Source organism: Pimephales promelas, unplaced genomic scaffold (genome assembly GCF_988280905.1).
Source record: "Pimephales promelas unplaced genomic scaffold, fPimPro1.hap1.1 HAP1_SCAFFOLD_52, whole genome shotgun sequence".
Lineage (NCBI taxonomy): Eukaryota > Metazoa > Chordata > Actinopteri > Cypriniformes > Leuciscidae > Pimephales > Pimephales promelas.
In genome coordinates, this window is record NW_028297301.1 from 134,391 (window position 1) to 140,398 (window position 6,008).

General features: G+C 44.2%; 1 non-coding gene and 1 pseudogene across 1 annotated transcript; both read right to left on the bottom strand.

The window, feature by feature from the left end:
* Positions 1 to 4,469: 4,469 nt before the first annotated feature.
* Positions 4,470 to 4,634, bottom strand: LOC148961411 (U1 spliceosomal RNA). The gene has a single exon (XR_016154327.1). It is a non-coding gene; the product is annotated as a U1 spliceosomal RNA (small nuclear RNA).
* Positions 4,635 to 4,968: 334 nt separating this feature from the next.
* On the bottom strand, positions 4,969 to 5,145 carry LOC148961412 (U2 spliceosomal RNA; annotated as a pseudogene).
* Positions 5,146 to 6,008: the final 863 nt, after the last annotated feature.

A 6,008-nucleotide genomic window follows, 5' to 3' on the forward strand; every position in this document is an offset into this window, starting at 1 on the left:
CTTTCACCAACAAAACAGAACGTAAGTCAGTTTTTATGTTTTTAAGTTTTGATATCCTTTAATAATTGTTTGATGTAATGTAAATACACGCTGTTTTAATATGCATTTTGATAACGTTTATTAATTATTTATTTTTACGTCTAAACAATTTAACATTTTAGTGTTTGAACATCGATAATTATTATTATAATCAATATTATTTAATACTTTTAAACTGTGTGTAATTGTGTAAAAGTACATCATCAAATGTGGTTCGTGGGATAATTTTCCCACGATCACATGACCTCTCCAGAAGCGGAATTGGTGGTGGTGAGGGGTTCCGTATCGTGGGAAAATTTTCCCACGATCACGTGACCAGTCCAGAAGTGGTGGTGGTGGTGAGGGGTGTTGGTGGGTGGGAAGAGGAGGGGAGACCGTGGGAATTTCCCACGGTCACGCGGTCAGACCGGAAGTGAGCGGGAGGGGTAAAAAAGGGGGCGGGGCTTATTTTTATGAGGGCAATAAATCACTCAAAGTGGCATAAAGTGCCCTTCATTCTCTCTTTGTTTCTCCTTCTTTATTTCTCAATTTGACTATTGCTCCACCTCTATCAATGATTTTCTTGAAAAAGTATCTAGTGCATTTTTCGCCTTCCTCGATTTCTCTCTCTTTGCTCCTAAAAATAATGCCTCTGCTTTTGACCTCCACTAGTTCCGACATCTCTTTTTTTAACCTCTTTGATTTCTTCACTAAAATCAAACCCACTATTTAAAAGATAAAAATACCTCTGTAGTCTTTTTTGCAACCCCATCGTGCGTCTGTTTTCTTTTTCTTTTTCTCTTTACCTATTTTCTTAAAAAACTGTCTCGTCCTTTCCTTTACCATTTCCCACCACTGTGCTCGTGAGTCAAAAAAGTCTTGGAGGGTCTGCCATCGGTTGAACTGCTCTCTGTATTCTCTAACGACTTCCTCATCCTCCAACAGAGAGCAGTTCAACTTCCACAGCCCTCCCCCTACTGTCACACCCGAGAGCAGTGAAAGGGTGCAGGATAGCATTATGTGGTCAGAAAAAAAGAGGGGGGGATAATGTAGCATCGGTTGGCGGGCAGTCCCTTGTAAAAATGTAGTCGATTCGAGAGGCCCTGGTGCCGTCACCACTGAACCAGGTGAAGCCCTCCTCTCTGTGATGCAATGTTTTAAAACAGTCAACTAAGTTAAAATCCCTCACTAAATTTTGCAATAAAACCGATGTTTTGTCCATTTTAAAATCTTCTACCCTCTTCCTATCTCTCTGAGTTAAAACACAGTTAAAATCCCCTGCTACCACTAGGGGAGCCCTACCCAGCATGTGGGGTTGCAATTCTTCTAAAAGCTCATATCGTTCTTGTTTTTCCGTAAAACCATAAACATTAAGAACGTTAAAATCCTTACCTAAAAAAGTCAGATTAGCTAAAATTGCCTGCCCATCCCTCACCACAGTGCTGCCCTTCACCAAAATATTGGGATTTTTGATTAAAATAGCGACACCGTCATTTTTGTTAAAATTGGACCCGCTCCAGATGGAAACTCCTGGGGTCCAAATCTCCTCCCACATCCTGTAATTAGTTAAAAAAGGCAGGCCACATGCTTGTAATAAAAACACATCTGACTTAAAAGATTTTAAAAAGGATAAAACGCTCTGTGCTCGAATATTGCTCCTCACACTTCTCACATTGATGGTGGAGATAGTGAGAGCCATGAGCAGTATGGTAAAAATAATATGAGACATTTAAAAGCATCAAGAGGGGACTACAGAGGTATCGTTAAAATCATGTTATTTCTTGTTGCACTTGCCTTTCCTTTTGCCCAGAAACCCTGGGATCAGGAAGGAAAGTGCTTGACGTCTCAGGGCTCACAGAGAGAACCTCTTGCGAAGCCTTTGGCGTTGATGTTCTTAGCTTAAAATGCAGAAAAGATACTTCATTAGGAGAGTCTGTGGGCCACACACAGTCTAGATCTTCCATGGGGGAACTATCTAGCCGGTGAGCTACCCACAGCTTTTTCTCCTCTGTTTGGACCAGAGGAAATCTCGCAGTTCTTTTCTGCACTTGAGCATTGGGAAGAGAAGAATCTGTCTCACTCCCACTAGTTGACCCACTAGCCTCAGACACGGTGACGAGAGAGGAAGCCGTTTCCTCCTCTTTGTCGTCCACCTCTTCTTTACCGTTGTCATTTTGACGATTGGCTTCCTCCCCCTGACCAGCTGTTCGAGTTGACTCCGCCCCTGTGGCCGCCCCACTTCCTTCTTCCGGTCCAATCCCTGAGGCTGGCTGAGGATTTGAATTTCCCGCCAAAACCTCAGGGCCCGCCTCCTTTATCGTTTGGTCTTTGGGTGGGGCGGCCATTTTGTTGTTTTTTAGCTTGTTGGCAAAGCTTTGAGGGCAGTCTCTGTAGAGATGGGATGATTCTCCACAGAGGTTGCACTTTCTGCCATTTTTGCACTCTTCAAAAGTGTCCAATTTTTCTGCACTTCCTACACACTACTTCTTGGCACGCCTCGGCGAGATGCCCAAGTTGGCCACACTTGCGGCATAGCTTGGGCATCCCTTGATAATGGATGTAACCTCTATTCTCTCCCAACACAATCATAGAAGGAATTTGACTCAGGCCATGGTAGCTGTTGGGATCTGCCCATTGTTTAATGGGCACTCTCCACGCACAGCTCCAGATACCGTCTTCATCTAAAACCTTGACTGGTTGACCACGAATAGAGCAATATCTTGCCAACCATACAGCAATGTCCTCTCCACTAACTGTTTCATTAAACATCCTGACAATCACCACTTTCAGCGAATTATCAGTCAGTTTTTCCACAGTGAACATGGAGAAATTGGCTTGACACAATTCATACCGAGCCCAAAAAGTACTTAGCAAGGAAGCAGAAGCAAAACTAACATCAAAGCCATGATTCAGGGGCAGAGTCAACAAGCAGTTAATATCAATAGCCTTAAAACTGAGAGTCTGTTGGATGCACTTCCTGGAAAAGTCCAGCCTGGACATCGCCTGGAGAGTGCCATCCTCCTTTGTCTTAAATTTAAAACGCACGCTGTGGTGCCTCCTCATGCCGGCACGAGCAGCCTACATGTTGGAGGCACCACTAGCCTGCTGCGGCTAAAATCCAACAATAAATATACAATAAATAAATTAAAACCTGCTTACCTTAAAACAAGAAGATTCCTCGTAGAACGAGTCGTCAATTAAAAGCCGCTTGTCAATGTACCTCCTGAAGGGTGTATGTCCCGTGTGACAAGCAACACACGAGACCAAGTCCGACAAGAGGCGATCGCTGTCTCAGACGTCCGACCAGACCACTAGATCTTAGCCAAAAGGCCGAGAAGCGATGACGCAGCGACGCCGAGGCGGGGGAGCCGGCAAAGGCCACGCCCACCTGGGCCGCGGCGAGAGGGTCTAAGGTCGCCGGCAAACAAGCTCAGCTCAGATTGGTTGACACCGAAAATGGATCACAACAGAGTGCACAGCACGACACTCTGGAGTGCAACCTGGGAGTTTGGATCATCAACATTCCGCCCTAAAAGTGAGCGGGCAGACCAAAGCATCCGTGGTAGAGACTTGAAACTCTGAGGTATGGTAGGACCGGCCAGGTACTACAACCTCACCAAGGCTCGCCCCGATCGGCCCCAAGGTGGTGCTGCAGCGATCAAAAGTACGAAATGGCTCGTAACTCCTCGACCGTCGGTCGCAGACCCAAGTGTCTTACATCACCGGAATCCTTGGCTCGAGCCGAACAAGATGCATGCCTCGGATTGGGTGGTCGCGCTGGCGAGATTTTCGGGTATTTTGGATTTTCTGAAAAACCTACTTTTGCACACTAGTCCTAGGTTTTTTGCCCGATCTGACCCAAACCGGTGCAGAAAGATTCTCTGGAGTCTGACTGCCAACAGGGATCGGGAAACAGTTGGAATTTCCATCCACGTTGGCGACGGTACGCCAAAACGTTGGGGGTGGGCGAGGCGGGCTTTACTTAAATGGCTATAACTCTCCAACGGAATGAGACAATTGCACCCAACTCGGTACACCTGTGTACGGGCTCAGCCCGTGGTCACGTGAAGAGGAATGCGGCGACTGGCCACTTGGTGGCGCTGCAAACAGAAAAAACACAACATGGGTGGCTGTATATCACGTGACGTTTCACACGTGCACAATGTTTTCATACCACATGATAGAACTCCTCATTCCGAACAACTTTGCCTCCAGGACAACTGCTGTGAACTAAGTCGTCCGTCAAATATTGGAGATTATTTGAAGAATTAAGGAGAAAAAAGAAAACCCTCCTCACACAGACCGGTCCTAGACTGTTTCGTATCTCTCGAGCAACCACCGCAGTTCAACTCTCTGGACTGCCTCTGGATATTGAAGAAGTGGAGAAAAAAAACAAAACAAAAGAACCTCAAGTGGAGCTTTAACAATCTGCCCTTTTAACCAGTGTTGTCCAGGGGAGAGCGCGAACGCAGTCCCCCACTACCATAAATTATGCAGTCGAGATTCCCACATTTGGGGAATTCGCAGGGGTCAGCACAACCCAGAGTGCAATGGCCGAGCCTCGCCCTGGGTGAACCACCTTCCTGATCATGGTGTCTCCCCTGCCAGGTAAGTATGAATTCCCAGGCCTTCAGTCAGAAGCACCCTGCCCCTCTCCCCAATCCTCACCAGCGGTTTGCCAGTCAAAAAAGGGGCTTTTTTTTTTTTTTTTTTGCACGCTCCGCATCCGGCTCCATGAGCCATAAATGTACATAATGCGCCGTCCCCGAAAAGTGGATGGATCAGATGTTAAGACAAAAAGGAACCCCTGTTCCTCTGTCAGTTTGTTTTCACACCACAATTCTACCCAGGCTAGTATAGCACATGATCACCTACAACACCCACTCACACTAGCTCCATTATCACCTTCTGCCACACAAGACCACTACATTTCTTTCACTGAACACTTTAGGAGGGTGCACCGTTCCCAGAAGTACTGCAATACCAGGTCGATGCGTGGAGTGGACGGAGCAAGCCCCTATTCCATCTCCCAGGACCAAAAATCAATTTAATATATGGTGCCCGGGTAGGGCACGTATCAGATATTAAACTGATAAGAACAGATTATTTTTTTTTTTACAATGTTTTTCCAATTCACCCCACACTGTTAGACCTTACCAGGTTTTTTTACAGTAAAATACTGGCAACACTGTTGCCAGTTATTTACTGTAGAAATGCACTAAAACTCGAGTTAACTAAAAAAATAATAAAACTTATTAGCTTTAGTGCATTTTTACAGTAAATAACTGGCAACAGTGTTGCCAGTTATTTACTGTAAAAATGGACTAAAACTCGAGTTAACTAATTTCACTTGCAGAAACCAACTTAAAAGAATCAACTAAATTTATAATGCATTAATAATGTGAGCAAGGTATTATTGTGAACTTATTTAATTAGAAACAACAAAAAATAACTTTTGTAAATAAAGACATTTCCACCGGATTCTGCAACTAACACAGACAGAGCCTTTTAAATAAAGCAACATGCAGCGTATCATCAATGTTTGTAGATCTTCTCCTGGACTGAAGCACAGGCTCTACTTTTCAGCACAACGGTAACCCAAAAAACAAGATTTTACAGTAAACTACTGGCAACAGTGTTGCCAGTATAAACCTGTTTTATAACTTACAGTTTATTACTGTTAAAATACATTTTGTGGGAGTGTCTTTTTATCTTACACTGTTAACCCTTTCAACCCCACAGGAAAATCCACACTACAAAGAGTAAAAATTAACATTGATGCAGTGTTGCAGTGAGATAATTAAGGGAATATGTAAGTGATTGTTGAGCATGAACACCTGCTGTTAACAAGCAGAATCACTGAAGGAAAGAGGAACAACAAGAACAGAAAATAGAGAAACACAAGAACTACAACTGACTTCAGCCATTACACATTATTACACTTATTATTAATATGTATGGCTTTGTTTCTGTCATACATCTATAGAAGA